A 26558-nucleotide genomic window follows, 5' to 3' on the forward strand; every position below is an offset into this window, starting at 1 on the left:
TCCTTATGCCCAAATCCTTCTTCAAAGAAGGAACGTCTACTGCACAACCTGGATGTAGTCCGTGCTCTAAAATTTTACTTACAGGCAACTAAGGAATTTCGACAAACGTCTTCTCTGTTTGTCATTTACTCTGGGCAGAGGAGAGGTCAAAAAGCTTCCGCTACCTCTTTCTTTTTGGCTTCGTAGCATAATTCGTTTAACTTATGAGACTGCTGGACAGCAGCCTCCTGAAAGAATTACAGCTCATTCTACTAGAGCTGTGGCTTCCACTTGGGCCTTCAAGAATGAGGCCTCTGTTGAACAGATTTGCAAGGCTGCAACTCGGTCTTCGCTTCATACTTTTTCCAAATTTTACAAATTTGACACTTTTGCTTCATCGGAGGCTATTTTTGGGAGAAAGGTTCTTCAGGCAGTGGTTCCTTCTGTATAAAGAGCCTGCCTATCCCTCCCGTCATCCGTGTACTTTTGCTTTGGTATTGGTATCCCAGAAGTAATGATGACCCGTGGACTGATCACACTTAACAGAAGAAAACATAATTTATGCTTACCTGATAAATTCCTTTCTTCTGTAGTGTGATCAGTCCACGGCCCGCCCTGTTTTTAAGGCAGGTAAATATTTTTTGATTTAAACTCCAGTCACCACTTCACCCTTGGCTTTTCCTTTCTCGTTGGTCCTTGGTCGAATGACTGGGAGTGACGTAGAGGGGGGGAGCTATATGCAGCTCTGCTGGGTGAATCCTCTTGCACTTCCTGTTGGGGAGGAGTAATATCCCAGAAGTAATGATGACCCGTGGACTGATCACACTACAGAAGAAAGGAATTTATCAGGTAAGCATAAATTATGTTTTTAAGTGGCATAAAGAGCTTTAAAGGGACAGTCTACACAAGAATGTTTATTGTTTAAATAGATAATCCCTTTATTACCCATCCCTCAAATTTGCAGAACCAATACTGTTATATTAATACTTTTTACCTCTGTGATTACCTTGTATCTAAACCTCTGTAGACTGCCCCCTTATTTCAGTTATTTTGACAGACTTGCATTTTAGCCAATCAGTGCTGACTCCTAGGTAACTCACTGGGCGTGAGCACAATGTTATCTATATGGCACACAGGAACTAACGCCATCTAGCTGTAAAAAACGGTCAAATGCATTCAGATACAGTATCTCACAAAAGTGAGTACACCCCTCACATTTCTGTAAATATTTTATTATATCTTTTCATGTGACTACATTGTAGCAAAGTGTCATTTCTTCAGTGTTAAGTAGTGAATGTACAGCCTGTATAACAGGGTAAATTTGCTGTCCCCTCAAGATAACTCAACACACAGCCATTAATGTCTAAATCGTTGGCAACAAAAGTGAGTACACCCCTAGGCTGTGGAAATGTCCAAATTGGGCCCAAAGTATTTTGTGTGGTCATCATTATTTTCCAGCACTGCCTTAACCCTCTTGGGCATGGAGTTTACCAGTGCTTTACAGTTTGCCGCTGGAGTCCTCTTCCACTCCTCCATGACGACATCATGGAGCTTGTGGATGTTAGAGACCTTGCGCTCCCCCACCTTCCGTTTGAGGATGCCCCACAGATGCTCAATAGGGTTTAGGTCTGGAGACATGCTTGGCCAGTCCATCAAATTTACCCTCAGCTTCTTTAGCAAAGCATTGGTCATCTTGGAGGTGTGTTTGGGATTGTTATCATGTTGGAATACTGCCCTGTGGCCCAGTCTCCGAAGGGAGGGGATCATGCTCTGCTTCAGTATGTCACAGTACATGTTGGCATTCATGGTTCCCTCAATGAACTGTAGCTCCCCAGTGCCGGCAGCACTCATGCAGGCCCAGACCATCACACTCCCATCACCATGCTTGACTGTAGGCAAGACACACTTACCTTTGTACTCCTCACCTGGTTGCCGCCACACACGCTTGAGACCAGCTGAACCAAATAAGTTTATCTTGGTCTCATCGGACCACAGGACTTGGTTCAAGAAATCCATGTCCTTAGTCTGCTTGTCTTCAGCACACTGTTTGCGGGATTTCTTGTGCATTATCTTTAGAAGAGGCTTCCTTCTGGGATGACAGCCATGCAGATCAATTTGATGCAGGGTGCGGCGTATGGTCTGAGCACTGACAGGCTGACCCCCACCCCTTCAACCTCTGCAGCAATGCTGGCAGCACTCATACATCTATTTCCCAAAGACAACCTCTGGGTATGATGCTGAGCACGTGCACTCAACTTCTTTGGTTGAGCATGGCAAGGTCTGTTCTGAGTGGAACCTGTCCTGTGAAACCACTGTATGGTCTTGCCCACTGTGCTGCAGCTCAGTTTCAGGGTCTTGGCAATCTTCTTATAGCCTAGCCCATCTTGGTGTAGAGCAACAATTCTTTTTTTTTCAGATCCTCAGAGAGTTCTTTGCCATGAGGTGCCATGTTGAACTTCCAGTGACCAGTAAGAGAGTGTGAGAGCGATAACACCAAATTTAACACACCTGCTCCCCATTCACACCTGAGACCTTGTAACACTAACGAGTCACATGGCACTGGGGAGGGAAAATGGCTCATTGGGCCCAATTTGGACTTTTATTGCCAACGGTTTAGACATTAATGGCTGTGTGTTGAATTATTTTTAGGGGACAGCAAATTTACACTGTTATACAGGCTGTACACTCACTACTTTACATTGTAGCAAGGTGTAATTTCTTCAGTGTTGTCACATGAAAATATATAATAAAATATTTACAAAAAAGTGAGGAGTAAGAGGCGGCCTTTAAGGGTTTAGAAATTAGCATATGAATGTTCTTTTGCCTTTACCTAAGAATACCAAGAGAACAAAGCTAATATGATATTAAAGTAAATTAGAAAGTTAAAATTGCATGCCCTATCTGAATCATGAAAGTTTAATTTTGACTACACAGTCCCTTTAAGGATGAAGTAATTTATCTCAGTCAGCTAGGTAGGGAGCTGCCATACCGTATCTTAGATTACTCTATTATCATTAAAGCTAAGTTGACAGGAACATGTGTTTAATTTAGTGCTTCATTGAATTGTGACTTTATTCTGATATCTTAAGTAAATTAGAGCATATATATGAGTAGTGACATCATTGTGCATGCGCATACTGATTCATGTGTTACCACAAATGTTTCCAAAGTGGCCCAGGTTCACTGCCCTTAGATATTTAGGTTATAGTGGACCCAAAGGAACAGTAAAGTGAAGATTAAACTGTAAGGCATCAGATAGAACATACCATTTTAAACAACTTTTGAATTTACTTCTAATAAAAATTTTTAGCTTTCATCTCTCGTTATTGTTAAGGAGAAAACCTAGGTAGGCTGAAAGGACACCAGGAGCTTGTACACGTCTTTAGCACAATATGGGCCAGATTACAAGTGGTCCGCTAATGATTGCCTTGGTGCAATATGCAATAACGCTGGATCGCGCTAACATTAGAGTGGGACTTTGATATTACACATCCATGGTAAAGCGTGTTAACCAGAAAAGGGTTAGCGCAGCCGACTTCACTCTATTCAATGGATATCTCAAACACACTAACTTGTGCTAGTATCACAAGTTAAAAGCTATAGTTTGTGCTTGAGCAAAAAACAAAACTTTGTTAGAATATTTAGTGCAACTTCAGACCTGAAGTAAACTGTAAGGGTTAAAATAAACTATTACACACTTTTTTTTTTTTACTAAAAAGTATTTGAATGGGAACAGGTTCCAATGTTTGTGTATGTGTGTATAAATGTGTATACATGTCTATATATGTGTATACATGTGTATTTATGTTAATATGTGTATGTAGGTATGTGCACACATATAAACAGAATATATACATACATACATATACACACACATATACATATACTTAATAACCTCCAAACCTCTAAATCTATACATGTTGCTGAGCCCCTGCAGGCCGCCTTTTATCTTAGAGCTTTTTACAGACAGTGCTAGTTCATGAGTGCCCAATAGTTAACATTGTACTCACTCCCGTCACCAGTGATTGGCTAAACTGCAAGTCTGTCAAAATAACTGAAATAAGGGGGCAGCCTGCAGAGGCTTAGGTACAAGATAATCACAGAGGTAAAACGTGTATTAATATAACCGTGTTGGTTATACAAAACTGGGGAATGGGTAATAAAGGGATTGTCTATCTTCATACAATAACAATTTTTAAGTAGACTATCCCTTTAATTTATACTCTTTCATATGCACAATAAAAATGCCTCTAATTTGTGTAACGTTTTCCATGGCATAATGCTCCAGTGTTTTTGTGCTACAGATTATGTTGGTCCTCTATAAACAAACAATAATATCCCTTTGCAAGCTAATAGGCACTCTCCTTGCATGAATTAAACAGTAAAGACTGCAGCCACGCTGCAGATTTAATCGCTTCTGATGCACACTGCCAGGGCATATACTGCAGTGTTCATCCCAGGACCTATTTAAAGGGAACACCACCCGACTGAGTTTACTGACCACCCGGGTACAATTTAAGTCAATATCAAGCTAAAACTAGCTGACTTTTTTTTTCATTGCTACAAATTATCATTAAATCAATTTATTTAAAAATTTTCAATTAATGTGTAACAGAACATTTTATAATATTACAAAGTATTACACTGTCCCCACCCAACTCCTTTATAATGACACACGGCTGCCAAAATATTCTGTGCTGTGCTCAGTCCAACCATCGTGTGCTTTAGAAGCGCATCTGAGCTGCAGTGCAGCTTTGGTCGTTATAATTTATAGGTTGCGAGTGTTTAGGTTTATTTATTACACCCTATAGAGCTACTGATATTTATCAGTAGCTCTATAGGGTGTAATAAATAAACCTTATCAGTTTGATCATTTCAAATCAAACTGATAAGGCTCCCTCCTATTTAAGCTACATCATCAACAGGCGTATTTAATTGAAAAGAGGACAAAGGGTTAAAAAATGACAAATATATAAAGTATATTATTTGCACACAGCACATTTTCAGCTATGCATATTTTATACTGTGCTGAAAACGGAGAATTTGGAGCACTGGTAAGCTGCACGTTTTATGACAGTGCACACATGATTTTGCTCAATTTAGACTTTGGTTTCCTCTCTCTTATTTACATACATTTTGCGCAACAGCATCCTATCAACATTAAGTTTGCCATGTTTTACAGTATATAACACTGTATTTTTATCTGTCAAATTAGTCTCCCCTAAATGTATTTAAAATGAATTGTAATACCAGCTGCAGAGTGTAAAATGTATGGGAATGTGTTCCTTTATGTTTTTTTTGTATATGAAATATCTGTCTTCCCTAAAATTGCTCCACAACCCTATCAAATGGGCTGAGTTCACATTATCTTTCTCTCAATACACAGACTATTTCTTATCTGGTCTCTGTCTTTATACAAATTAGGCCAACTGAAAATGAACATTTCAGTATCTCTCTCTATGACAGTAATTTCTTCTCCTGCATTTTGTTTACATAGCTTTTCTGTAACTATTACTACAGATTTTTTTTTTGATTTTTTTTTTTTAATATAGGTATACTAGTATACACAGTTTCAGCAGGCAAAAGCAGCTATTTCTAATTGCAAAATAAATGTAAATTTGTAAACAATTTAATACACTCCAGAAGGTAAAATGGACCACTAGAAACAAATTAACAGGGATAAAATGTTACAGTACACTGTGCTAATTTTGTATTTCGCACCAAAGCACTCTATGCAAATGTATACAAAAGGATTCATTTTTATGGCAACACATAATTACATGAGCCAGTGGTAAAATTCGAGGAGCCAATGGCTCTTGGGTTTATCGAGCCCTGATTTAATTGCAAGTAGTGCAAAAATTGCATGTCATTTTTGCCCTATAATGTCCATTTAAGGTTTTACAGCACAATATCTAACCATTTCTAGAATTATCTTAAGATATATAGATGTAATATTTAAACTAAAAAAAACAAAACCACTATTTAATGCTATATTATATATAGCACAATAGAAGAAACCACTTGATGTTTGCACAACATAAAATGATTATTGTGGACTTGTAGGCTGAAGGGTGTATGTGAAGTGCAGTTCTCTGCTAGCTCCATACGGTTACAAGCAGTGAATAGAAAGAAGGCAGCCAGCCTGAGCATCTCCTTATCTCCCAAACAGCCTCTGTGGAATTTGCATAATTTTAATCTCTCCCACCAACCAGCATGAAAAGGAAAGTAGTATTTTTTTTCTTCATCGGCTTTGTGCAGAAAAGAGAGAGCTTCTCTTGTCTTGAGAGGGAGTTGTGAAGAAGGAAAAAGAAATGCAAGCTATGGCCAATAGATTATGAAGGGTGGGGGCAGAATTCAAGACCCCCTTTTAATATTTTCAGAAAAAAATATGTTCAGTAGCAGTCATGGTAATATGTGGCACAACTTGTCTTTCAGACAGCAGAGACTGAACAAAATGGCTCCCTGTCTTAAATCAGAGAGTGAAAAACACCAAATAAACTTAAAGGAATACTGTACTCAAAATTGTTTTACCATCGATATCTATGAGCAGCATTCAAACTCGTTGACATTTTTATTGCCTGCATAGATGTGTAGTAAAAGCTGTTTAAATGTAAACTCACATACAAGTATCAGATGCAAAAGATTTAGGAGTATATAGATGCTGCTTTTTTATATGAATGACAAATGGTTTGAGACCAGTGTCCCTTTAAGTGGATAACCAAGAAAGAAAAGGTTCTTTGCTTAAATTGACAGCCTAGTCAAAATTAAACTTTCTTGATTCAGATAGAGTATGCAATTTTAAACAACTTTCCAATTTACTTTAATTATCATATTTGCTTTGTTCACTTGGTATTCTTAGTTGAAAGCTAGCCCTAGCCCTTGAAGGCCACCTCCTATCTCAGTGCATTTTGAGTTTTTCACAGTTAGAGAGCAATAGTTCATGTGTGTCATATAGATAACATTGTGCTCAATCCCAGGGAGTTATTTATGAGTCAGCACCGACTGGCTAAAATGCAAGTTTGTCAAAAAGGGGAAGTCGGCAGAGGCTTAGATACAAGGTAATCACAGAGGTAAAAAGTAGGGATGCACCGATACCGATACTAGTATCGGTATCAGTACTGATACCAAGTATTTGCATGAGTACTTGTACTCGTGCAAATGCACCGATACTTAAACCGATACCTCTACTTCCTACCCATATGCTATCTTGTGGCGTTTTTTCAAACTGCATGTTCCCATTTCATTTTAAACTGGAGTGGAGACTAAACTACAAATTGTTTACTACTGTTCTGCCGATACAAATTGCTCTTATTTGTATTATTGTAGGAAAGATCACTGTAAATCGTTCAGACAAACCCCTGAAGTACTGGGCAGTTAATAAACAGATTTCCAGCTCTGGCTAAAATGGCCCAAAAATATATCTTTCTGCCCCATGCAGTAGTGTGGAAAGTGAAAGACTGTGCAACTTAGAGTCGAACCTCCATACAAATGTCAGATTGATGTTATATAACAGTCCTACAAGCCAATTGTATCACCCCTTTAAATTTAATATTTTATTGTAATATTTTTTATTTATAAACATGTTAAGTGAACGTTTTTATTATTTCATAATGTCTTTTGAATTACAGCCCTTTATAATTATAAAGAAGGAATCTTAAATAGTCTGTAATGTGCTTGGTAAACTGTCACATGATATAAAAAAAAAAAGTATCGGTAATTGGTATCGGCGAGTATATGAAAACAAGTATCGGTACTTGTACCCAGTCATAAAAAAATGGTATCGGTGCAACCCTAGTAAAAAGTGTATTAATATAACAGTGCTGGTTATGCAAAATTGGGGAATGGATAATAAAGGGATCATATATCTTTTTAAACAATAAAAAAAATCTAGAGTAGACTATCCCTTTAAGGCACATATTTTAGATGTTCTATACATTTGTGTGAATTTTTTATTTGTGTTAGAAATGTCTAACTGAAATGTAGCATTTCCTTCACTTATGAATTCAACAAACCACAGAAGTGTTAGCAGCACCTATGACTTTCCCCAAAAGAAATCACAGATATTTTCATATCACATTACAGCTGTTCCGTTCATCAGTGCTTTACAGTAGGTGTTAGACCCACAGACATTTATGTGATCGACTACTCCTATTTTATGCATTTAAAAACGCTAATATGAGGAGAGGTCCATTGGCTTCACCAGATTCACAAAAGGGGTAAAATATAATAAAGAGCCTCTGTATAAAGGACAGAGAAGATGCTATATACTGCATTAATCAAATAGGTTCATAAATAGATCAGCTAAAAGAGCAAATCTTTCAGTAAACCTTAAAAAGGGCACTTTCATGGTTCAGGTAGATCAGCCCATTTGAAGAGACTTTTCAATTTGCTTCTGTTTTCAAGTTTATTTTTTTTGTTGGTAGCCGTCATTGAAAAGCATACCTAAGTATGCACAGTAGCAGCAATGAGCTACTAGCTAGTAATTGGTGGTTACACAGACATGGCCCTTGTCATTGGCTCACTACACACAGTACACTGCTGCATGGGAGCAGACTACCTCTGCACATAGTTATATGCAAGCAGTACAATAACAAAATTATCTGATATGTTACAGTGTTTTATTCCTGCACCCTATATCCCTTTAACACGAGCCCAAAGATGAAAAAGTGCACCTATGTGCTATGGATTAATATAAGGGATCAACAGTATTTAGGCCACAGTAATGCACAGTTGGTGGCAAATATCACATTAATGTGCACGTGTTGCAAACAAAGTGCTGACAAAGCCCACTGTTATAACCTAAAGTGACCGTGTACTGTAAAACGAGTTTCCCATTAATGTAGGGTTCCAGTAATTTGTTCAAAATCTAGGAGCCAGCAGCTTTTGATCATCCTTAGGAGGTATTTAAATATATATATATCCACTGGGAGCATGATTACTTCTTGTTTACATAGTTTTTCTATAACCAGTACCATGAAGTAAAAGTGTATTCAACAGACAGCAGCCATTTCAGATGACAAAATAATGGTAAAGGAACTATTTGTAAACAATTTAGTACACTCCAGCATGGAAAATGTATAATTGGGAACATATTAAAAGGGAGAGAGAAATATGAAACTGAAAAAAAAAAAAAAAAGATTCCTGAGCCAACTAAACCAAGAGTGAGGCGTCAGAGCGGCAACACCCTATATAGCACTCTGCAAAATAACCCTTCTGTCTCAGAGCTTCAAAACAGATGGGAACCCCAACTGCCGCACCCTTATCAACACCTGATGTGAGATTGGTTGGCACGCAAACTAGAAAATTCAGTTATTAAATCTAACAAATACTGCAAATTATTATTCTGTAATCAAAAGACATTGAAGAAAAAAATAAATGTAAGAGAGACGGAACTTGCAAAACTGAACATGATCTTAAGACAAAACAAAGGTGTTGAAACAAATTTTATATATATATATATATATATATATATATATATATATATATATATATATATATATAAGTAAAATAAGAAAGAAAGCGCACAAAGGCACCTACATAGTGATAATATATATATTACATATATATATATATATATACACACACACACACACACATATATACACACATATATTGCCTAAAAGTGTCAGTACTGCCAGTATCCTGACACAAACCATTTCTAACATTAAGGGTAAACACAGTAGATTTGCATTTTCAACAAATACATGATAAACTACAATGCAATAGCACTTAGCCTGAACTTCATGTGACAGCCATCAGCCAATCACAAATGCATATATGTATATTCTGTGAATCCTTGCACATGCTCAGTAGGAGCGGTTGACTCACATTTTGTTAATGGAAGTAAATTGGTAAGGTTTAAAAAAAAATGCCTGTTCCGATTCATTAAATTTAATTTTGACTTGAGCTTCCCTTTAATTAAATGCACTAAGAGTAATTGTACAGGCTCAGATAATAAGGGAGGGACAAGACAGGGAACCTAAACAGAAGGCACCACTGCTTGTATAACCTTTCCCAAAAGAAAACTCAAACGAAGACCAAGTCGCAATCTTACAGATCTGTTCTACAGAGGCCTCATTCTTGAAGGCCCAAGAAGAAGAAACCGCCCAAGTGGAATGAGTTGTAATACTCTCAGTAGGCTGCAGTCCAGCAGTCTCATAAGACAAACGAACAATATTTCTCACCAGAGAAAAAAAGAGAAGTGGCAGTAGCTTTCTAACCCTTACGTTTTCCAGAAAGCAAACAAAGCAGAAGATTTGCTGTCTGCAAATAGAACTTAAGAGCACGCACAACGTCTAAGTAGAGAACTAAAAGTTCCTTATGAGAAGGAGGATTAGGACAGAGAGAAGGAACAACAATTTCCTGATTAATATTCCTGTCTGAAACAACCTTACGAAGAAAATCAAATTTGGTATGGAGAAATGCCTTATCTGAATGAAATATGAAATAAGGAGAATCACACTGCAAAGCTGAGAGTTCAGAAACTCTCAGAGCAGAAGAAAAAGCAGGGGGAAAAAAAACAACAACAAAAAACCTTCCAAAATAATAACTTAATATCTATGGAATGCATAGGCTCAAACGAATCCTGTTGTAAAACTTTAAGAATAATGTATAAGACTCCAAGGAGGAGCAACCGATTTAAACACAGGCCTGATTCTGAGCAAGGCCTGACACCAAGATTGCACATCTGGTACGTCTGCCAGATGCCTATGTAGAAAAAAATAATGCAAGATTCTGACCCTTCAGGATACAAACGGATAAACCCTTCTCCTGGAGAAAGGATAAAATCCAAGATTCCTGACCCTACTCCAAGAGTGACCCTTGGATACCCACCAGTAAGATATTTACCCCATATCTCAAGGTAAACCTTTCTAGGCTCAGGCTTTCGAGTTGTAATCATTGTCCAATGACTCAGACTCGGATAAACCACGCTTAGACAGAACCAAACGTTCAATCACAAGCAGTCAGCTTTAGAAAAATGAGACTGGGTGAAAGGAAAGGACCCTATAATAAGGTTCTTTCAAGAGACAGATTCCAAGGGGGAGCAATGACATCTCCACTAGATCTGCAAACCAGAGTCAGTGAGGCCAGAGTCTTAGCTGACCACAAAGCTCTCTAAATTCCAAGGGCAGCCGATTAAGCCACAACACAAAGGACCATCTGTGAGTGGATTCAAACTCTCGAACTCTGGTTTCCCAGCTAGGAGTGCTAATCACTGAGCTATACCAGAGGGACCACCAACACTCTCTCCGGTTTTGATACGAGTAATGACTCATGGAAGGAGAGCAAAATAGGAAACTTAGCCTGAATCCAAAGGACTGCCAGAACGTCTATTAAAGCGGTCTGTGGACCTCAAGACCTGCGACCATCCTAGGAAGCTTGGCATCCTGCCAAGATGCCATTAGATCCCACTGCGGCACCCCCCCCCCCCTTTAGGAGAAAAGCTGGAGAACTTCTCCGGATGGAGTTCCCACTCCCCAGGATGAAATGGTTAGTCTGCTCAAGAAAAAACATTTCCCAATAGTCCACTCCCGGAATGTTGATGACAGACAGACAGCAAATGTGAGCCTCTGCCCACTGAAAAATCAGAGCCACCTCTTCATGGCTAAGGAACTCTGAGTCCCTCCCCGGAGAAAGATGTTAACCACTAAGGAGAATGTTGTTTGACTGGAGACTGAGAAACTGGGCTAAGAACAACTGAGACCAAGTCAACAGAGTAATAAAATCCCTCCCAACTCTGAAGAGTTGATAGGGAGAACAAAAACTACCCAGGAAGGTCTCTGGAAGCACATGTCCTAAGACAGAGGCTTCAGAAGACACCACCACTGAACTTGATCTATCTGCTAAGACAATCTTAAGATCCCCTTTCCTGCCTGAGTATGCAAACTGCAGAGCTCTCATGTAAGAAAACAAGGGGAATATGTCCATGGAGACAGCACTTAGACCATTAACCCTCATCCATTGAACCCCAAAAGGACCTAGCCACAAAACTCAGAGAAGAAAAGAAGAGAAAATCTTCGATTTAATCTTGTCTAGATTCACTTCCGATGGAACGTGGCAAAGACAGAAAAAAAACTCAGATGAAGATTGTCATCAAAATAATGCCACCTGACCAAATGTCGTCCAAAGGGCGACGCCGTAAATCAAAAAGACCTGAGCAATATACTAAACAAAATTAGGGAGCCTTGGCAAGACCAAAAGAAGAAATCACCTGAAAGACACTTTCAGAAACAATTCCCAAGAACTTGAGATACGTGTCCTATGGGTCACTGATCGGTAAGAACAGACCCATCCTAGACCAAGGAAGAAGAAAACAATTTCCATGTCAGAGGTTAGACGGTACCCTGGGAAAAAACTTGCAGAGACTTTAAGGCTAATAGTCAAAACGCAAAGAACTTGTCTCTCTCTAATAAGAGGAGAAACCTACCTCCGGGAGGAAGTATACTATGACCACAGCCTAACTGTGACATCCCATATCCACGCTAAAGAAAAAAGGAATCAGCCCCCACTAATCCATTCCCGGATCGGGGGCAAGATTTTCATGCTGATTTAAACAAAGCAGCAGGACTCTACTCTGACGTCCTTAAGTCTAAGTTTCTAGTCCTTCTTTTTCCTCAACTGCAATGTCAGAAATATTTCTGACAGACGAAGACCAAACAAGATCTTCCTTGTAAGGAGCTCAAAAAACTGTGTCTTGGGGGAAACTACAAAGAAAAACCACAACGCCCTGAGGACTAGGACCATGAAGCCAGGTATCCTGGCTTCCAGTCCACAACTTGCCCGAAGCAACTGAAAAAAAGAATTAGCTTGAAAGCCTAAATTCTGAGATTGAACTTCTTCAGAAGGCCTTCCAAATAGGTATCAGGCAAGGCGTAACACCTAAAAGATGTCGCCTTTGACCCAGAGGTCAAACAGACTACCATACAAGTTTAATTGATCCTTAAAGGAGATCTCTCCTCTATAGGGATCAAAATCTACTAAAGGCACCATGCGGCAAGATAATTAACAGGGACAGAGACAGGAAAAAAAAAAACGTCTTATTAAAGACAGGAGAAGGATAAAAAGAATCCCTGACTTCTCCCATTCCTATAAAAAAAAGAAACACCCCTTGCACGGTCTGGAACACAGTGGGAGTATCAATTTTACTAGATACCCTAAGGCTTGACAACGGCAAACTATCTGAGTCTTCCAAGGTAGCCAAAACCTCCTTAAACAATACACGAGGTATTAGGCAAAAATCTGCAGGATACTTCAGCATCAGAAGAAGGAATTATACTGTCCAAATCACCCTCAGAGTACTACCGGCGTATCTTCCTCATCAGACCTATGAGGACGAACCACTCAAATAGCAGCAGACGGAACAGAAAACTTACCATCTGAATCTCCAATGTTCCACTTGCGATTTCCTTTCAATATAGGAAAAGCAGATCATGCTACAGATACCACACATATCTGGGCAGAATAATCTTCCACAAATAACTCCCCCAGGAGATTGAGAGGAACTGCAGGGCACTGCATATGACGCCATGAAGGCTTGGGATGCTGAAGGAGAAAACAGAATTTATGTTTACCTGATAAATTACTTTCTCCAACGGTGTGTCCGGTCCACGGCGTCATCCTTACTTGTGGGATATTCTCTTCCCCAACAGGAAATGGCAAAGAGCCCAGCAAAGCTGGTCACATGATCCCTCCTAGGGTCCGCCTTCCCCAGTCATTCGACCGACGTAAAGGAGGAATATTTGCATAGGAGAAATCATATGATACCGTGGTGACTGTAGTTAAAGAAAATAAATCATCAGACCTGATTAAAAAACCAGGGCGGCCCGTGGACCGGACACACCGTTGGAGAAAGTAATTTATCAGGTAAACATAAATTCTGTTTTCTCCAACATAGGTGTGTCCGGTCCACGGCGTCATCCTTACTTGTGGGAACCAATACCAAAGCTTTAGGACACGGATGATGGGAGGGAGCAAATCAGGTCACCTAGATGGAAGGCACCACGGTTTGCAAAACCTTTCTCCCAAAAATAGCCTCAGAAGAAGCAAAAGTATCAAATTTGTAAAATTTGGTAAAAGTGTGCAGTGAAGACCAAGTCGCTGCCTTACATATCTGATCAACAGAAGCCTCGTTCTTAAAGGCCCATGTGGAAGCCACGGCCCTAGTGGAATGAGCTGTGATTCTTTCAGGAGGCTGCCGTCCGGCAGTCTCATAAGCCAATCTGATGATGCTTTTAAGCCAAAAAGATAGAGAGGTAGAAGTTGCTTTTTGACCTCTCCTTTTACCAGAATAAACAACAAACAAGGAAGATGTTTGTCTGAAATCCTTTGTAGCATCTAAATAGAATTTTAGAGCACGGACAACGTCCAAATTGTGTAACAAACGTTCCTTCTATGAAACTGGATTCGGACACAAAGAAGGTACAACTATCTCCTGGTTAATATTTTTGTTGGAAACAACCTTCGGAAGAAAACCAGGCTCAGTACGTAAAAACCACCTTATCTGCATGGACCAGATAGGGCGGAGAACACTGCAGAGCAGATAACTCAGAAACTCTTCTAGCGGAAGAAATTGCAACCTAAAACAAAACTTTCCAAGATAATAACTTAATATCTACGGAATGTAAGGGTTCAAACGGAACCCCTTGAAGAACTGAAAGAACTAGATTAAGACTCCAGGGAAGAGTCAAAGGTCTGTAAACAGGCTTGATTCTAACCAGAGCCTGAACAAACGCTTAAACGTCTGGCACAGCTGCCAGCCTTTTGTGAAGTAAAACAGATAAAGCAGAGATCTGTCCCTTCAGAGAACTCGCAGAAAATCCTTTCTCCAAACCTTCTTGTAGAAAGGAAAGAATCTTAGGAATTTTTATCTTGTTCCATGGGAATCCTTTAGATTCACACCAACAGATATATTTTTTCCATATATTATGGTAAATTTTTCTAGTTACAGGCTTTCTAGCCTGAATAAGAGTATCTATTACAGAATCTGAAAACCCACGCTTTGATAAAATCAAGCGTTCAAACTCCAAGCAGTCAGTTGGAGGAAAACCAGATTTGGATGTTCGAATGGACCCTGAATAAGAAGGTCCTGTCTCAAAGGTAGCTTCCATGGTGGAGCCGATGACACATTCACCAGGTCTGCATACCAAGTCCTGCGTGGCCACACAGGAACTATCAAGGTCACCGAAGCCCTCTCCAGATTGATCCTGGCTACCAGCCTGGGAATGAGAGGAAACGGTGGGAATACATAAGCTAGGTTGAAGATCCAAGGTGCTACTATTGTATCCAATAGAGTCGCCTTGGGATCCCTGGATTTGGACCCGTAACAAGGGACCATGAAGTTCTGACGAGAGGCCATCAGAACCATGTCTGGAATGCCCCATAATTGAGTTATTTGGGCAAAGATTTCCAGATGGAGTTCCCACTCCCCCGGATGCTCCTCCATCGCCAGGGAACTCCTTGTTACCCCCTGATGGTTGATATATGTAACAGTCGTCATGATGTCTGATTGAAACCTTATGAATTTGGCCTTTGCTAGTCGAGGCCAAGCCTTGAGAGCATTGAATATCGCTCTCAGTTCCATTATGTTTATCGGGAGAAGAGAGTCTTCCCGAAACCATAGACCCTGAGTTTTCAGGGGTTCCCAGACCGCGCCCCAGCCCACCAGACTGGCGTCGGTCGTGACAATGACCTATTCTGGTCTGCGGAAGCTCATTCCCTGTGACAGGTTGTCCAGGGTCAGCCACCAACGGAGTGAATCTCTGGTTATTTGATCTACTTGTATCGTCGGAGACAAGTCTGTATAATCCCCATTCCACTGTCTGAGCATGCACAGGTGCAATGGTCTTAGATGAATTCGTGCAAAAGGAACTATGTCCATTGCCGCAACCATCAAACCTATTACTTCCATGGACTGCGCTATGGAAGGAAGAAGAACAGAATGAAGTACCTGACAAGAGCTTAGAAGTTTTGATTTTCTGGCCTCTGTCAGAAAAACCTTCATTTCTAAGGAAACTATTATTGTTCCCAAGAAGGGAACTCTTGTTGACGGGGACAGAGAACTTTTTTCTATGTTCACTTTCCACCTGTGAGATCTGAGAAAGGCTAGGACAATGTCCGTATGAGCCCTTGCTTTTGACAGAGACGACACTTGAATCAGGATGTTGTCCAAGTAAGGTACTACTGCAATGCCCCTTGGTCTTAGCACCGCTAGAAGGGACCCTAGTACCCTTGTGAAAATCCTTGGAGCAGTGGCTAATCCGAATGGAAGTGCCACAGGTAATGCTTGTCCAGAAAGGCGAACCTTAGGAACCGAAAATGTTCCTTGTGGATAGGAATACGTAGGTACGCATCCTTTAAGTCCACCGTGGTCATGAATTGACCTTCCTGGATGGTAGGAAGGATCGTTCGAATGGTTTCCATTTTGAATGATGAAACCCTTAGAAACTTGTTTAGAATCTTGAGATCTAAAATAGGTCTGAATGTTCCCTCTTTTTTGGGAATTATGAACAGGTAGGAGTAAAAACCCATCCCTTGTTCTCCTAATGGAACAGGATGAATCACTCCCATACTTAACAGGTCTTCTACACAGTGTAAGAATGCCTGTTCGAAGATAATTGAGACCCGTGGAACCTTCCCCTTGGGGGTAGTTCCCTGAATTCCAGGAGATAACCTTGAGAAACTATTTCTAGCGCCCAAGGATCCTGAACATCTCTTGCCCCAGCCTGAGCAAAGAGAGAAAGTCTGCCCCCCACCAGATCCTTCCCAGATCGGGGGCCAACACTTCATGCTGTTTTGGTAGCAGTGGCAGGTGACTTGGCCTGCTTACCCTTGTTCCAGCCTTGCATCGGCCTCCAGGCTGGCTTGGTTTGAGAAGTATTACCCTCTTGCTTAGAGGGTGTAGAATTTGAGGCTGGTCCGTTTCTGCGAAAGGGACGAAAATTTGGCTTCTTTTTAGCCTTAAAAGACCTATCCAGAGGAAGGGCGTGGCCCTTTCCCCCAGTGATGTCTGAAATAATCTCTTTCAAGTCAGGGCCAAACAGTGTTTTACCCTTGAAAGGGATGTTAAGCAAAAGCGCTCTGCTCGCCACGATAGCAAACCCTGAATTATTCGCCGCTAATCTAGCTAATCGCAAAGCGGCATCTAAAATAAAAAAGAGTTAGCCAATTTAAGAGCTTGAACTCTGTCCAAAACCTCCTCGTACGAAGATTCTTTATTGAGCGACTTTTCTAGTTCTTCGAACCAGAAACACGCAGCTGTAGTGACAGGAACAATGCATGAAATTTGTTGTAGAAGGTAACCTTGCTGAACAAACATCTTTTTAAGCAAACCCTCTAACCTTTAATCCATAGGATCTTGAAAGCACAACTATCTTCTATAGTAATAGAAGTGCGTTTGTTTAGAGTAGAAACCGCCCCCTCGACCTTGGGGACTGTATGCTATAAGTCCTTTCTGGGGTCGACTATAGGAACTAATTTCTTAAATATAGGGGGAGGACAAAAGGTATGCCGGGCCTTTCCCACTCCTTATTTACTATGTCCGCCACCCGTTTGGGTATAGGAAAAACATTGGGGGGCACCGGAACCTCTAGGAACTTGTCCATCTTACCTAATTTCTCTGGAATGACCAAATTGTCACAATCATCCAGAGTAGATAATACCTCCTTAAGTAGTGCGTGGAGATGTTGAAATTTAAATTTAAAAGTTACAATATCAGGTTCTGCTTGTTGAGAAATTTTCCCTGAATCTGAAATTTCTCCCTCAGACAAAACCTCCCTCCTGGCCCCTTCAGATAGGTGTGAGGGTATGTCAGAACAGATATCATCAGCGTCCTCTTGCTCTTCAGTGTTTAAAACAGAGCAATCACGCTTTCTCTGATAAGTAGGCATTTTGGAAAAAATGCATGCAATAGAATTATCCATTACAGCCATTAATTGTTGTATGGTAATAAGTATTGGCGCACTAGATGTACTAGGGGCCTCTTGTGTGGGCAAAACTGGTGTAGACACAAAAGGGGATGATGCAGTACCATGCTTACTCCCCTCATTAGAGGAATCATCTTGGGCAATATCATATCTATGGCATTATTATCCCTACTTTGTTTGGACATTATGACACAAATATATCACATATATTTAAATGGGGAGACACATTGGCTTTCATACATATAGAACATCGTTATCTGATGGTTCAGACATGTTAAACAGGCTTAAACTTGTCAACAAAGCACAAAAAACGTTTTACAATAAAACCGTTACTGTCCCTTTAAATTTCAAACTGAACACACTTTATTAATGAATATGTGAAAAAGTATGAAGGAATTGTTCAAATTTCACCAAAATTTCACCACAGTAACTTAAAGCCTTAAAAGTATTGCACACCAAATTTGAAAGCTTTAACCCTTAAAATAACGGAACCGGAGCCGTTTTTACATTTAACCCCTATACAGTCCCAGGTATCTGCTTTGCTGAGACCCAACCAAGCCCAGAGGGGAATACGATACCAAATGATGCCTTCTATAAGCTTTTTCAGTGGTTCTTAGCTCCTCACACATGCATCAGCATGCCATGCTTTCCAAAAACAACTGCGCATTAGAGGCGCGAAAATGAGGCTCTGTCTATGACTAGAAAAGGCCCCCAGTGAAAAAGGTGTCCAATACAGTGCCTGCCGTTTTTATTAAAACAATCCCCAAGATTTAACAACTATTAAAAGTAATAATCTGCCAAATATACTTAGTAAAGTAATCGTTTTAGCCCAGAAAAATGTCTACCAGTTTTTTAAGCCCTAATGAAGCCCTTTATTCTTTTACTTAAACTAAGAAAATGGCTTACCGGTTCCCATAGGGAAAATGACAGCTTCCAGCATTACCGAGTCTTGTTAGAAATGTGTCATACCTCAAGCAGCAAAAGTCTGCTCACTGTTTCCCCCAACTGAAGTTAATTCCTCTCAACAGTCCTGTGTGGAAACAGCCATCGATTTTAGTAACGGTTGCTAAAATCATTTTCCTCTTACAAACAGAAATCTTCATCTCTTTCCTGTTTCAGAGTAAATAGTACATACCAGCACTATTTTAAAATAAACTCTTGATTGAAGAATAAAAACTACATTTAAACACCAAAAAACTCTAAGCCATCTCCGTGGAGATGTTGCCTGTACAACGGCAAAGAGAATGACTGGGGAAGGCGGAGCCTAGGAGGGATCATGTGACCAGCTTTGCTGGGCTCTTTGCCATTTCCTGTTGGGGAAGAGAATATCCCACAAGTAAGGATGACGCCGTGGACCGGACACACCTATGTTGGAGAAAACTGTATTATTGCCTAAACAGCATCTCCTGAGAGATATAGAGCTCAAGATAAATTTAAACAGTTCTCATAAAAATAGGGAAAACAAATCTGAAACTACAAATACAAGCAGACGTGTATCCATAGGAGTAGAATCTCTCTCTCTCTCCGTAGACAATTCACAAACAAGAAAAACAATGAAACATTTTAAAAGCTGTGCTGTCACTTTAACTGATATACATTGCTCAATAATATATGTACTGTCACTTTAAGGAAGTCCTGAGAAAGCTATAACAACATTCAGCTTCAAAAGGGTATAGAAAACCGTAAAATATTTTATGTTCCAAACGGCTTAACAGAACCTTGGACTCCAGACCCTCAGAGCACTTGAATCTCTGACATTGGGGACAGAAGACAAAACTCCCCTCTCCGTTCTCAGATGGATAATGTAGGATCACATGACTAAACATCGGCAACATGCAGAAAATAGCGCCACTCCGCAAGAAGACTAATAAGAAAGACGGAGACATTTGAAAGGCACGCAGAGTGCTCAATTAAAACTCCAGTTCAGAACAGCCTGAAAATCGGCTTGAGGAGAAAGCTGCGCTCTATAGAAAACGTGCGCTTCCAGCCTACATGACAAAGTTATGCATACGAGCACTCGCTGCAATCTATAGCTGCGTAGCAAAATCACCCCTTGCCGAGGCCGATAAACACATTGCACAAATCAAATGAAAAAGTATCCCAAAGTACAACATGTTTGAACTCCTGAGATGGAGCCTAAATTCAATACACAGTCTGCTGCCATGTGGCATAAGTAAAGAGAGCCCCAATATATCGGTTTAACCCCTTCAGAACCAATAAAGGGAAAACCGACTCTCAACTATGTAACCCTGAGTGCCTGCACCTTGCCATAATAGATATCCTAGCTAGGATATATACTGTCCCAAATAATGTCTGCAATTTAAAGTGCACCATCTCCCATCCTTAGAAGATAAAAGGCATTTACCTGTATCTAGCCATCCAGCAGGACGACAGCTCACCCAGCGTGGAAGGAAGACGCTCCTTACAGAGGCCTGTGAAAAGAAGAGAGAGATCAGAGTAAACCTACTCTGTCTTTCTGTACTAGGGCAGCAAATATGTTTGGAAAATGCAGCAAGGTCTACCTTAAAAGTTCCTAACTGCTTTAAAGCCACCACTGCCCTGCTGAAGAGACTGACGTGGAGTACGGCTATACCCAGAAGGAAAAGATCAGAGTAAACCTACTCTGTCTGAAAAAAAACCTCTTGATTGAAGTGAAATAATCCATTTTTTTTAGACAGCTAAACTTTACTTCCTCCATGCACTAGAGGCAAAGAGAATGACTGGGGTTTGTGGGAAGGGAAGTGATACTTAACAGCTCTGCTGTGGTGCTCTTTGCCTCCTCCTGCTGGACAGGAGTGATATTCCCAATAGTAATTGATGATCCCGTGCACTCACCGTGTCATAAGAAAGAAAATCTAATTATAAAAAAGGAGAGTTTACCATCACTTTAAACAGATCTGGAACATGTTATATTAAATGAAGTTTAACCCCTTAGTGACCACAGAACTTTTCAATTTTCTGACCGTTTGGGACCAGGGCTATTTTTTACATTTCTGCAGTGTTTGTATTTAGCTGTAATTTTCCTCTCTTTCTCATTTACTCTACCCACACATATTATATAACGTTTCTCTGGCCATTAAATTGACTTTCTAAAGATACTATTATTTTCATCGTATCTTATAATTTACTATAAAATTTTTTTTTATAAAATGTGATGAAAAAAATGGAGAACCCCCCCCTCCCCACATCTACAACCACCAAAAAACACCCATGCTAAATAGTTTCTAAATTTTGTCCTGAGTTTAGAAATACCCAATGTTTACATGTTCTTTGCTTTTTTTTGCAAGTTATAGGGCAATTAGTACAAGTAGCACTTTGCTATTTCCAAACCATTTTTTTTTTTTCAAAATTAGAGATAGCGAATGGAGGGTTTCTTTATGATGACCATCAGCATAGTCAATTTTTAAATTCTGGCACATTGATGGGGGCCCATTGCTGCTTTGCCAAATATGAGTCAGGCTTTGCAGCACAGAACTGATGGGCATATAAATTAGTTTGGGCGACAATGTTCCCCAATACATCATCGCCCAGAAACACCTCCAGAAACTGTTGGGGGCTAAATCCTGCAACATCCATATTGATGTCAGGATTTGCTGTGAATGGTGGGATATCTGGCCTCTGGTGATGAGGCGTTACCCACTCTTCAGCGACAATGGCAGCAACACTTCTCCTTCTGGCAGGGAGGCTGGCAGCCACACATACATCACTAACATTTGAGACTGTATCTAATGATGTATCTGAGCATATGGCAGGGTCAAATTTGGGGTCTGACTCTGACGCAAGGATGGCATATGCCTCTCTTCAGCACTATATTTTATCTGTGACATTTATTTTATGTCACAGGAAAAAAAAAAAAAAAAACACAAAATTTAAATTTAAATTAACTAAATGGCTCTGAAAGGAGCCTTTGGGTCTCACAAAAAAAAATTTACTAAACAAATAAAATAATTAACCCCTAAAAAATGCACAGACAGCAAAAAAAAAGTGCAGCTGTGCTACTGCCAGTGATTTATAGTTATCACTGGCAAGCTAGAGGTTAATGGCTCTAAAGAGAACCTTTGGGTCTCACAATTTTTACTAAAATTAACTTAAACTAGCTAAATAGCTCTGAAAAGAGCATTTGGGTCTCACAAAAAATTACTAAAAAAAATAACCTGCGCTCCTCTGCCCACCTGAAAAGTCAATTTTTCCGTGAGCTAAAGGTTTGAATCTTTCTTCAATCAGTGCTCTAGTTACAACAAAAGTACCATATGGAAAGATCACCGATTGGACAACAGTTCAACCTGTTAGCTCACAGAAAAATGTACTTTTGAATTGGGTGGCGGATCGTGGGGTATTTGAATTTCATATCTATATTAAAAAGTTATAGCGCAACTTCTTTACAACCGAAGAATTAAAGTCCATCTAATAAAGTCCATCTACAATATCACTAACATTCCAGATCTGTTTTTAAAAAGGGGAGAGTTTACCATCACTTTAAGCTGAAAGGAGGTCTCCCCAGAGTGTAGATTATATAAAAAAAAAACACACATTTTTGATGTACACAAATTTTAAAAAAATAAAAATAAATTAAAGGACCACTCAATGCAGTAGAATTACATAATTAACAAGTGCATAATAAAAAGACAATGATTTAACACCTACTCTAAATTTCAACTAAGTAGTAGATTTTTTTCTAACAACTTTTTCTCCCATTTTCAGGACCCTTGTATCATGTGACAGACATCAGCTAATCACAGACTAGTATACGTATACCCTGTGAACTTGTGCACAAGCTCAATGGATCTTGTTACCAAAAATGTGCGACTATAAAAAGATAATGGAAGTAAATTTGAAAGGGTCTTAAAAACTGCATGTTCTATCTGAATCATAAAAGTTTATTTTGACTTGAGTGTCCCTTTAATGTACCAGTCGGTAAACTGTAGTCACAGATCAGGGCATTACAGAAGGATATAGTAGCTACTACAGATCTGAAATGAAGCACTGCAATGAAATATATCAATACACAAAATAAGTTTACAGTAAATGTTCCAATTCTTTTAAAAGTATCCCCCCTCCTTAGCTCATACCTTGCACTCACCCCTCGGTCCCTGGGTGAAGATTGTCATTAAGCAGCAGCCAGGACAGCAAGTAATGAATCCTTGCTCCTGCAATACACAGAAGGAAACAGAATTTATTATATAGTTATCCAAACACATTTGTATTAGGTGCTTCTAAACTCTACTGATGTTTACTTTTTTATGGTTGAGATTAAAAAAAAAAACAGTGCACACCAGTTTTCATATAACTGCATGTAATAGACACTACTATAGAGAAGAATATGCACAGACACGGATATATAAATCAGTGTAAAACCTTTTAAAAATGTACTTAGAAGCTCCCTGTTTAGCACTGTTAATGAGGTAAGGCTAGGACACCCACTGAAATGGGCTGAGAAAGCAGGAAGAGCAGACACTGCCCCCCCCCCCCCATATGAAAAGACCCATTAGACAAACGGAAGCCAGCAATAGACTGTAAACAAGCATATACATCTGATACTTTGGGGCTTAGTTAGGAGTCTGAAAATCAGCACAATATTATTGAAAAATCAGCAAAACTATACATTGTTACAAAAACACTCCAACATGAGCTATATAGGATCATCTACAAAACATTTACGCAAAGAAAAATCTAGTGTATAATGTCCCTTGAATGAGAGAAAGGAATGCGGTGAGAATTTAAAAAAAGCAAAAATCTAAACAAAAAAAGCAGAAAAGAAAAATTCATAAAAACCACTGAAATCTTAAAAAAAAAAAATACTTTCATACAGTTTCCACTGAGCATTTACAGGATCTAAGCTCTACATTTAAATGTAAATAACCCTGTATGTATAGTATATAGCCAAAAGAAAAACAGAATTTATGCTTACCTGATAAATTACTTTCTCCAACGGTGTGTCCGGTCCACGGCGTCATCCTTACTTGTGGGATATCTCTTCCCCAACAGGAAATGGCAAAGAGTCCCAGCAAAGCTGGCCATATAGTCCCTCCTAGGCTCCGCCCACCCCAGTCATTCGACCGACGGACAGGAGGAAATATATATAGGAGAAACCATATGGTACCGTGGTGACTGTAGTTAGAGAAAATAATTCATCAGACCTGATTAAAAAAACCAGGGCGGGCCGTGGACCGGACACACCGTTGGAGAAAGTAATTTATCAGGTAAGCATAAATTCTGTTTTCTCCAACATTGGTGTGTCCGGTCCACGGCGTCATCCTTACTTGTGGGAACCAATACCAAAGCTTTAGGACACGGATGAAGGGAGGGAGCAAATCAGGTTACCTAAACGGAAGGCACCACAGCTTGCAAAACCTTTCTCCCAAAAATAGCCTCCGAAGAAGCAAAAGTATCAAATTTGTAAAATTTGGCAAAAGTGTGCAGTGAAGACCAAGTCGCTGCCTTACATATCTGGTCAACAGAAGCCTCGTTCTTGAAGGCCCATGTGGAAGCCACAGCCCTAGTGGAGTGAGCTGTGATTCTTTCAGGAGGCTGCCGTCCGGCAGTCTCATAAGCCAAACGGATGATGCTTTTAAGCCAAAAGGAAAGAGAGGTAGAAGTCGCTTTTTGACCTCTCCTTTTACCAGAATAAACAACAAACAAGGAAGATGTTTGTCTGAAATCTTTTGTAGCCTCTAAATAGAATTTTAGAGCACGGACTACGTCCAAATTGTGTAACAAACGTTCCTTCTTTGAAACTGGATTCGGACATAAAGAAGGTACAACTATCTCCTGGTTAATATTTTTGTTAGAAACAACCTTAGGAAGAAAACCAGGCTTAGTACGCAAAACCACCTTATCTGCATGGAACACCAGATAGGGCGGAGAACACTGCAGAGCAGATAACTCTGAAACTCTTCTAGCAGAAGAAATTGCAACCAAAAACAAAACTTTCCAAGATAGTAACTTAATATCTATGGAATGTAAAAGTTCAAACGGAACCCCTTGAAGAACTGAAAGAACTAGATTTAGACTCCAGGGAGGAGTCAAAGGTTTGTAAACAGGCTTGATCCTAACCAGAGCCTGAATAAATGCTTGAACATCTGGCACAGCTGCCAGTCTTTTGTGTAGTAAGACAGATAAAGCAGAGATCTGTCCCTTTAGAGAACTTGCAGATAATCCTTTCTCCAAACCTTCTTGTAGAAAGGAGAGAATCTTAGGAATTTTTATCTTATTCCATGGGAATCCTTTGGATTCACACCAACAGATATATCTTTTCCATATTTTATGGTAAATCTTTCTAGTTACCGGTTTTCTGGCCTGAACCAGAGCATCTATCACAGAATCTGAAAACCCACGCTTTGATAGAATCAAGCGTTCAATTTCCAAGCCGTCAGCTGGAGGGAGACCAGATTTGGATGTTCGAATGGACCCTGTACAAGAAGGTCCTGTCTCAAAGGTAGCTTCCATGGTGGAACCGATGACATATTCACCAGGTCTGCATACCAAGTCCTGCGTGGCCACGCAGGAGCTATCAAGATCACCAAGGGCCTCTCCTGCTTGATCCTGGCTACCAGCCTGGGAATGAGAGGAAACGGTGGAAACACATAAGCTAGGTTGAAGGTCCAAGGCGCCACTAATGCATCCACTAGAGTCGCCTTGGGATCCCTGGATCTGGACCCGTAGCAAGGAACCTTGAAGTTCTGACGAGACGCCATCAGATCCCTGTCTGGAATGCCCCATAATTGGGTCAATTGGGCAAATACCTCCGGGTGGAGTTCCCACTCCCCCGGATGGAATGTCTGACGACTCAGAAAATCCGCCTCCCAGTTTTCCACACCTGGGATGTGGATCGTAGACAGGTGGCAGGAGTGATCCTCCGCCCATTGAATTATTTTGGTCACTTCTTTCATCGCCAGGGAACTCCTTGTTCCCCCCTGATGATTGATATACGCAACGGTCGTCATGTTGTCTGATTGGAACCTTATGAATCTGGCCTTTGCTAGTTGAGGCCAAGCCCTGAGAGCATTGAATATCGCTCTACGTTCCAGAATGTTTATCGGGAGAAGAGACTCTTCCCGAGACCATAGACCCTGAGCTTTCAGGGATTCCCAGACCGCGCCCCAGCCCACTAGACTGGCGTCGGTCGTGACAATGACCCACTCTGGTCTGCGGAAGCTCATTCCCTGGGACAGATGGTCCAGGGTCAGCCACCAACGGAGTGAATATCTGGTCTTCTGATCTACTTGAATCATTGGAGACAAGTCTGTATAGTCCCCATTCCACTGTTTGAGCATGCACAGTTGTAATGGTCTTAGATGAATTCGTGCAAAAGGAACTATGTCCATTGCTGCAACCATCAACCCTACTACTTCCATGCACTGCGCTATGGAAGGACGAGGAACAGAATGAAGAACTTGACAAGAGCTTAGAAGTTTTGACTTTCTGACCTCTGTCAGAAAAATCCTCATTTCTAAGGAATCTATTATTGTTCCCAAGAAGGAAACTCTTGTCGACGGAGACAGAGAACTTTTTTCTATGTTCACCTTCCATCCGTGTGATCTGAGAAAGGCCAGAACGATGTCTGTATGAGCCTTTGCTTTTGACAGGGACGACGCTTGTATTAGAATGTCGTCCAAGTAAGGTACTACTGCAATGCCCCTCTGTCTTAGAACCGCTAGA

The 26558-nt window shown here is 40.3% G+C and overlaps 1 protein-coding gene across 7 annotated transcripts in view; it reads right to left on the bottom strand.

Moving 5' to 3' along the window:
- The window catches only part of PTPRS (protein tyrosine phosphatase receptor type S), a 408837-nt gene that overhangs the window by 292971 nt on the left and 89308 nt on the right, over positions 1-26558 (bottom strand). For 6 of the 7 annotated variants that reach the window (XM_053703180.1, XM_053703178.1, XM_053703179.1 and 3 more), the window contains exon 3: positions 22970-23047. The gene's annotated coding sequence lies outside the window, so the exon portion shown is untranslated. The remainder of the gene's footprint in view (positions 1-22969; positions 23048-26558) is intronic. The other variant, XM_053703177.1, reaches the window with a different exon arrangement.

Source organism: Bombina bombina, chromosome 2 (assembly GCF_027579735.1).
Source record: "Bombina bombina isolate aBomBom1 chromosome 2, aBomBom1.pri, whole genome shotgun sequence".
Lineage (NCBI taxonomy): Eukaryota > Metazoa > Chordata > Amphibia > Anura > Bombinatoridae > Bombina > Bombina bombina.